This window comes from Triticum aestivum, chromosome 1B (genome assembly GCF_018294505.1).
Source record: "Triticum aestivum cultivar Chinese Spring chromosome 1B, IWGSC CS RefSeq v2.1, whole genome shotgun sequence".
In the NCBI taxonomy this organism is placed as follows: Eukaryota; Viridiplantae; Streptophyta; class Magnoliopsida; order Poales; family Poaceae; genus Triticum; species Triticum aestivum.
Window position 1 is genome coordinate 15,197,053 of NC_057795.1, and position 9,198 is coordinate 15,206,250.

Consider the following 9,198-nt stretch of genomic DNA (forward strand, 5'->3'; position numbering starts at 1 on the left):
TCCACAATGAGGTATTAATTAAAATAAAACTGTAGTATAATATTTGAAAGACACATAAATTCCAACAAGAGGGCTGTGGAAAAATGTAGCCTATGTGTTTGTCACCGGGAGATAAGGCAAAGCTAGCTTTCTCCTCGGTGCAAGTGTCTGTGTTGATTAGAGTTTCACCATGTCTGCGTGAGAATCCTTTAGAGAGAGTTGCAAGGGAGAGAAACTCGTAGAGCTGAATAAATCCTGAAGGATACACCATAAACATTATGCAATTTGGACTTTATATCATGCCCCTTTGGCCTTGGTGCACATGGCAGGTTATCCCCTTTATTCCTTGCTCATTCATGATGTGTTTCCTTCCTTTAACGCTTTATCTGTCAGAGAACTGTATTCTTTGCTTGCTGCTGTAACCAAGTATCGCATCCTTCCTCCGGTTGATGTTTAAGTTTTGTGTATATATAAGTGAAGACTTCAGGCGTCGAGACGCCTCGCCCTCTCCTGTCCTTGCCATTTGTTTCTCCTGCCACCAAAACGTTCGACCCTGTTCTACTCCCTTCATCTTCGAATAGCTGGAAGTGGCATTTCAGTTTCAACTTTTGTTGGTGCTTTCACTCGCTTTTGTGGTTTCACATCCAGTCTAGGATTGATCTTTTTTATAGTCATCAATACAAAAACAAAAAAATATAGTTGGTGTTTCCCCCCTTTCGATTCCTGTTCTCCCACATATAAAAAATAGTCTTTGTTTCTAGTGATCAACAAAAAAAACCAGAAATATATGTGCTTGTTCCATTTTTAATCCCATTTTTCTTGTCATTGTTACAAGAGAAAACAAAAAATCTATTCTTGGTTTCCCTGTTCATTGTTTTCCTTTCACATATACAAATATTCTTTGTTTCTAGTGATCAATACAAAAAAATGATTGCATGCTCTACTTCGCCTTTGCTCTTCCACATCTACACTACAATCCCCTTTCCCAGTGATAAACATTGATAAAATATCATTTGTGTTTCCCTTTACCATTGTGTTTCCCTTTACCATTATTTCTCAGATCTGCAAATACCCATTTTATACAGCTCTAGTTTCCAATTAAGAAAAATTATACAAAAACAAAATTCATTGGCTTTCCATCATTGCCATTGTGTTATTCTCATATCCAGACTTTGTCCTCTTTTCTCTGGATAAATACTGAAAACACAAAACTCAAAAGTGGTTTCAGCTCTCTAGCAAATACACCGAAAGATTGTTGGCTTGTCCCACTACCGAGATATTTAAAGTAAACCTGGTTGATCAGACCATCTCTTGACATCAATATTACGGTGCCTAATTCAACCACCAGGTACATTATATATTCTCTCCTCTGTGATCTTTTTACTCACTTCAGGGCTATATAACAAGCAGGGTCAATTTGCTTGTGTTTTCTCAGGACCATACAAGGAAGCTAGCCTGCAACTTTTAAGCAGAAACGTGGACAATTAATATTTATTTGGCCGCCTACAGTTTAAGTATTGCTAATCTAAGAATCTACGTGACATTATCTTATACAAAGTTATCCCCAGTCCAGGTTTCTTAGTCGCTGAGAGGTAAAACATACATTGATGATTAATGAATCAATATTATTTCTACAAAGCTCACCCAGTATGTTTTCCTCTATTAAAACTTCGTACATGGTTATGCTTACAATGTTTATGTATATAGTCCGTTAATTCTTAGGATAAGAGTTGTCAGTTTCAAGTTGATGCTTACAATTGTTCATGATTTGTTCCGCTCCATTACCAATTTATCTTCTAAGCAAATCTATTATTTGCTTGTTGCTCTAACCAAGCATCCCATCTTTGGTTCATTTCAGTTCCTCAGTTTGTGTATATATAACTCATAAGAGTGCATTTATTGAAACCTCTCGCCCTCTTCTTCCCAAACATTTGTCTTTTCTGCAACTAATTTTTTTGATATTGTTCATCAGAATTCTTTCATTTCTGTCCTAGCTAGCTAGAAGCATTATTTTAATTTCAACTCTCATTGGTGAGTTTTCACTCACTTTTATGCTCTCATATCTAGTTTATGATTAATCCTTTTCTAACCAATCAACAACAAAACTGATCCTTGTCCCTGTTGATTCTTGGTCTTCCCAAGCAGAATATAGTTATTTGGCCCACAAAAATCAGTAAATAATGGCCCATATGAGATAAATTCCTTATTTGACCCGTGCTACCACTTTGGGCTTAGCAGTTGGCCCGTCCTAACTTTGCTGTGATGCTCAACCACTGTTCACATATACAAAAGTAGTGTCTGTTTGTAGTGATAAATAACCAATAATGAAATATATCCCCTTTTTTCTTAAAAATTAATACACAAAATCCATTGGCGTTTTCCATGTCGATCGTTCTTCTTTCACACATCCAAAATAGTGCTTGTTTCTAGCGGTAATACAGAAAAAAAATGATTGCATGTTCCATTCACCATTTCTCTTGCACATCTAGAGTAAAATCCCTATTTCTAGTTAGTAATAAATATTTTAAGAAATCAGTTTTGCTTCCCTTTACTGCTGTTATTTCAGATCTGCGTCTACTATTTTTTATGTAGCTTCCAGTTATGAAATGTATAAGCAGTCACTGGCTTTTCATTTTTGCTATCGTGTTGTTGTCCTATCTAGACTCAATTTCCTTTTTCCACTGATCAGTACAAAAAAATAGGCTTCTCCATTTGTTGTTTCTTCACGTTTAATTTGCTTGCTTTTCTAGGAATCAGTTCCGAAAAAAACAACAAAAAGATCACTGGCTTTTCCCAATATTGAGATTTTTTAAGTAATATAGTTGATCAGATCAATCATCTCTTGACATACAGTGTCCCATTCTACCAGCAGGTAAAAAAATCGTGTTATCTCTTTCCTATTTATTTCTTGGCGGTATAACACCTAACAATGTCAACTGCTTCTGTTATCTCAGGACTGTAAAAGGAAATTAGTGTGCGGCTGCCAAGCCAAATCAAAGAGAATTAATTTTGCACACTTCATTTGAAGTGTGGCTGGATATTGTTTCCTGGTGATCTAGAAGGCAAGATCTCAAAGGTAGATATGTGGTTAACTTATTTCTAAAGAATTCAACCGCCTAACAATCACGATGTCTTTCGTGTTGCTTGAAACAATCTAAGAAAATAAAACAATCCCTATAGTAGGAAAATTACATGTGTTTTTAGAGAATAATTTAAAACATAATAATATGTAAATACGGTTTTGTCATTTATGCCAGAGCAAAGAATTCATACCCGCCCTAATCTCAAATTGTTTGTACCTGATCTACATGTTCTGTAGACAAAACTGCAGAGGCTGTCACAGGCTGACATATTCATGTAGGTCAAAGATATCTGAAGAAATGCCTTAAAATGATATTAATAAATATAGATTACAGGCATGAGTTATGAACATGTAAAAATGGATTTAATAGAAAAGTTAACTTCAGCTACGGACATCCAAGCTCCAAATAGAACCGTTTCCCCTTCCTCTTCTTGCTCCAAGTAAAAGTCTTCTCACCCAGAAAAATCAAAGGCTACTCCACTTGTCTCTTCCCTTGTCCATGTTACCACCACAATTTTGGGATCTTACTGCATTGAATCTCTGCTCAGGAAACAACCATGGAGTGTATCCTTCTTTTCCTTCCTCCCGCCTCCTTAAATGGCAGCCACACTGTCATAGTACACCGTACTGCTCAATGCTCATTGCTCAGTTTAGGAAGTGTCGGATTTCTACTAGTAGGATTACTATCCACTTTACGCACATTATATAGATTTTTTTTGTTTTGCTGCATATGCTAGTGATAATGTGATTCCTTATAAATAACTGATTCAAATAATCTTTTTCTTGCAGGTCAATTTGTGCAAACTAGCAAGTCTGGTACACTACTGAACATAAGTCATGCATCATCTTCATGGAAAAAATGGCCAGATCATGTCCGGGATAAATGGCGTGATGATCTGAGAGATATAGATTTTTGGTGATTTCTAACATCTTAATTTACATTCATTACTATTAAAAAGTGAAATTTTATTCGTTATCCATGTCTTTTTTTTGTTACAACAACCTTAAAGTGTTTACTTTACTTAAAAATGATAACACATTCATTTAGTATTCTACCAAACACATATCTGCATGATACCCTATCCCCAAACACATCTAGTCCTCTACCATAAAAGCAGGGGTGAAATCCATCTTGAGGTTGCTTGCCCCTGTCGTCAATAGACTTAGATGTTACCTGCGACAAAAGTCCAAAAAAATAGTTTCAAATAGATAGGAACTAACATGCTGGTGGACAAATTAAGCAGAATAAGGTTCCATTTGATTATCAGGGGAGGTAGGGAGAAAGAGAGGGGGCGGCGGCGTGGCTCGCGTGCGGGGAAAGCGAACGGCAGCAGTGCAGGTTGAAGGAAGAGCGGCGGCGTCACGAGGGGGGGGGGGGGGCAGAGTTAGGCCGATACCATGTAAGAGATAATAGGATGCAATGCGCATGCATTCACGGGCATCCAGTGCTAATATATAGACTTACACGAAGATCATCACATCCAGGACTAAATCCTAATGAGATGGATGGAGATTAGAGTACATGTATATATACAAATAAAAATACATAGGCGCTCAACACCTAACCTCACTGCCTTGAGGAGCTGGCAGGAATCCATAGGCTTGCACGCGGAGATTGACGGAAGGAAGGATTTGGCCTAATTTCCTTGCGAGAGGGGAAAGGAAGACGTCACACTCTAGAAGTAGTTCTTAGTGATAATGTTTTTTTTTAGATTGGCATGAACATGTTGCTTTCTAGCTTATGTGTGTTCTTTTTTTTTTTTGAAATTGGTCTGACCATTGCTTCATGTGCCATGTACACTCTTTCCTAAGTTCTTCCTCCGTCCCAGCATATTGGATGTAATAACGTCTTATATTATGAAAAGGAAGGAGTAATACTCCTCATTCACGAAGGAAGTAATCGGATCGCGTGTGTGTATTACGTGTACTCTGCGTTTGTTTTGCTGGTATATTAATGGAACGAATTTCTTATTTGTCCATTGGTCATGCATTTTTTTAGTTTGCAAGTAATCAAGCTTCTTGAGTTTTCATATGCACGGATGAACACGATTTAGGTTGACATATTGATGTTGGCCAGCCGGCTAGCTGTTGACCATTTCGATTACGTAAGTGCTAATAATTAATTCATTTGCTTATGTCGCCAGGTTTAATGCATACCGTGAGACGAAAGCATATATGCAGTTGGACGCTGATATGGCCCGCTTTTATCTCGTGGGTTGGAATGTTGGGGTGGGGCCCATGGCTTCATACACACGAGCCATATCAGGTCTGGCCGAGGAGACAATCCTTATACACACGAGGTACTAGAGTTTAGGAGGCGATGCGTACGGCGAACCGGGGGGGGGGGGGGGGGGGGTGACCGGCGGGATGACCGCGGGGCCACCGCCTCCTTTCTACGGCGACCGACGGCGAGTGGGGGGCCGGTTCTGGGCTCTCGCCGACGCCGACGAGGATGATGGGGACGAGGATGCGGATGCGACACCGGCATCTCCGTCATCACCGACGGCATCTCAGCCATCAACGACGCCTTCTGATCAACTATGCGAATTTTTCAATGCCGTCTACGATGAAGATGAAGTGGCAACGACGGTCGACAAAATCTTGCCCCTCAATGATCCGGCTAGGGTTGGGCTTCACGCGGGAGATAAGAAGGAGATGCTGCGCCGCGTGGTTCATCGGAGAACTGCGGCGACGGCGATCAGGCCATGGAAGGGCCCCCTGCCTAAGGTAAGTTTACCGAACCTAACACTTTTCGATTTGATTCGGCCGGAGGCGTGGATTATGGTCACGCGAAGGAAGAAACCACACCAGGTAGGGCCTAGATCGGCGCCGGAGGTGACCGCGGCGGCGACGCCGGCGATCACGGCGATCCAGATCAAGGCGACTCGCCAGGAGCGTTTGAACTCGATCCTGGGCCGAAGTGGGCTTGTTTCGGATGTTGGGCTGCAAGATGTCATTGGGCCGGGGACTGTTGGGTATGTGGCCCAGACAGATTCGGTCCCAATCGATATCGGGGGGGACGTCGCATGCATCGCTAATCGATCGACGTCGCCTCCTTCCTCCTTGCGCCCTAGGGTTTTCCTTCGAAGGAGTCCTCGGCTCCGTTCTTCTGGGACTGGTCGCGCTCGGCGTATCCCTCCGCTTGGGGCCATGACGGGCCGCGGTGCTGCCTTCCCATCGGGGAAAAAGCCCGCCGTGCCGGCCGGGGCTGGCCGCGCCGGGGGAGCGCCGCAGCCGGCCCTAGGCTCCGGCCGCGAAGGTGTGTTGCCGTCGCCAACTGCTGCGGGATGGGGTGTTGTGGTGGTCAGTGGGGTGGCCAATGCGGCTGCGGGTCACAGTGGAGGTTTGCTGCCCGAAGCTCGGCTGCCGACGCAGGGCTCGGCGGTGTTGCCTGCGGTCAGGCGAGGCGGGCCGACTCACAGTCCTCGCCCATCGGTTCATGGCCTGGACGGGGTTGCCGCGGCGCCCAGGCCGCCTACACCGGGGAACCAGGGTGTGACGCCCGGTCAGTAGCCTCGGTTGGCCCCACGGCCTCACTACATCGCCAGGCCGATGCAGAATCGGGCGGGGCCGGTGCAGACGCAGGCACCGCCGCCTCAAAACACGGGTGTTGGAGGTGCTTCTGGAACGCCCCGGGGTCAATGGGGAGATGATGGTTATAATGCATATGGGGATGGTCAACACCGTGGCTCCTCGTCGACGGGTGGTGGCCGTGGATATGCTTGGCAGAGCGATGGTTCGGCGGAGAGACCTTTTCTCGGTCCTCCGGGTGGTTTTGCTGAGGGGGCGTCTGGCCTGAGTTATCGACAGCACGGTGGTTTCCGCGGTCATCATGGTGGTCGAGGTGGCCAGTTCCATCAACGACAGCCTCCTCCGCCTGTAGTTGTCGAGCAGACGATAGCCGTCGGGACTGTTGAGGAGTCGGTGCTGTCCGGGCAGGCTATGGATGCGGTGAAGGCGCTCGCTAATGCTGAGATACCCGGGAATGAGACCACGATGTCAGCGTCAGTGGAGGCGACAAACAGGGCCGACTTGGATAGGGCGTCCAAGTGGGGGCGCAAGAAGGAGAAAATGTTATGCTATCATTGTGGAGAGAAATGTCATTTTATTGCTGAGTGCGTGGCTGAACTATGTGATAGTTGTGGCAAGCCGGCACATGACACGGGGGAATGGCCGATTTTGCGAGATCGGGTGTTTTCTCTTATGTTATGTGGAGTGTATTGTGCTAAGCTCACGTTCTTTGTGTCTCCTAGTGCAAGGGAGATTCCTGACGAGACCCAGAGTCTGACCACTAGGGTTGTCAAAGTTACCAGAGGAGAGGTCTCTGAGACCCAGATTGTGCAGAGGCTGAAGGAGTTAGCTCCAGGTGACTTCCAGTGGGAGCTCGTTAGTCTCGAGGCAAAAATGTTTAGGTTTGAGTTCTCTTCGGTTGAGGATTTGCAGAGACTGCTGAGTTTTGGGATGTGCAAAGTGCCGGGCCCTGATTGTATCCTCGAGTTCCATGAGTGGAAGAAGGTTGAGCCTCAGAGTAAGCCTCTTACTCAGGTTTGGCTGTGTTTTTCCGGGGCCCTCTCGAAGCCGATGCATGATGCTAGGTTCGTGGCTAGCTTGGGCATTATTGTGGGGAAAACTGAGAGAGTGGACATGGCATTTACCAGAGCTCACGGGGTAGCCCGACTGCTGGTGAGTGTTCTGGATATTGAGTTCGTGCCTGATGAGGTCAAGTGGACATATCGAGGCCAGATTTATAACCTCGTGATTGAGTTTGAGGATGAGGATATGTTCGCCGAGGCGGCTAACGGGACTGATGTTGACATGCACGAGGGAGATGACAACTCGGGAGCTAAGGAGGCACTGGTCGATGATGCTGGACGAGAGTTGTCCAATGGACCGGGGCCTGTTTCTCAGACGCCCGGGGATGGGACGGTACCACCCTCCTTGGTGCCTATGACTTCTCTGAGATTTGGGTCTTTCGAGCCTGCTCCTGCGCCTCCGAGACTTTGGAGTGATCGGGTGGAGTCTGACGAGGTTTTTGAGCACACGTTACCTGCTTTCGATTTTGAGGATGATGTGAGTCCCGTTCTTGGGGCCTCGCCGACCTCTGTCAGGGGAGAGGAGGAGGAGACTAGGCAGGTGGCCACTCCCTCTCATGCACAACACGTTGACTCTCCTCGGGACGATGCTACGGTGGTGGAGGTCTTACCTTCGGGATGGGGTCCGGGGCAGGTGGCCTCGGCTCCCTCTTCTCCTCTCGTGGTGCCGGAGCTGCAAGTGGCAGTTCCGCCTTCTAAAGGGGGCTCGGGGCAGGTGACCTCGGCGCCCTCTTCTCCTCTCGCGTTGGACGAGGTTTCGGTGGTGGAGGTCTTACCTTCGGGAGGGGGTCCGGGGCAGGTGGCCTCGGCACCCTCTTCCCCTCTCGCGATGTCGGAGTTGCAGGTGGCGGTTCCGTCTTCTGGAGGGGGCTCGGGGCAGGTGGCCTCGGCGCCCTCTCCCCTTGGGGCGCCTAGGGTGGCTGCCCCTCCTGTGGCGCCGGGGTGGGTGGGGAGTATGGGCAGGTGGCCCATGCACTCCCTTCCACCGGCACGTCTCCTACTCTTTGTCGCGAGGCGCGACTGACGTTGGCGGCGCCATCGAGCGCCCTACCGCTTTCAGGCGTTCCCACTGGTTCATCGACGGAGGCCGACTGGCTGCGTGTTTGGGATGAGGTAGGAGGTCCCACCCCGAGCAGGGTCACTCGGGAGGAGGTTATTGCGTTTGGAGGGATTTCGGATCCGCTCTCTGAGGGGCGGCAGTTGAGCTGCCGTCTCCAGGATCATCCGGAGGTTGACGACATACAACAGTGGTGCACCATGAGGGCGGCCAAGCTTCGTGACGTTGAGGTCACTACTGGTATGTCGGTTAATACCTCTAATTCCATTTTGCATTTTTCTAATGATGAGATTATTAATAATGCAAACCAATTAGGAGTTTCAGTAGGTAGTAATGATAGTGAAATTTCAAATTCCGTTAATGATATCCTGGATTTAGAGGCAGAGCGGGCTTTAGAGATGATTCATAACTTAGCAGCTGTTAAACCCATGAACGATTCCGATTTTCATGCTTTGGGGGTTACGGTGCTTGATAATTTTTGTGCGGAT

General features: G+C 46.6%; 1 long non-coding RNA gene across 1 annotated transcript; it reads left to right on the plus strand.

The window, feature by feature from the left end:
- Window positions 1–494: 494 nt before the first annotated feature.
- On the plus strand, window positions 495–5,356 carry LOC123103782 (uncharacterized). Its single transcript, XR_006449966.1, has 6 exons — window positions 495–1,327; window positions 1,415–1,571; window positions 2,730–2,851; window positions 2,934–3,055; window positions 3,851–3,977; window positions 5,206–5,356. It is a non-coding gene; the product is annotated as an uncharacterized lncRNA (long non-coding RNA).
- Window positions 5,357–9,198: the final 3,842 nt, after the last annotated feature.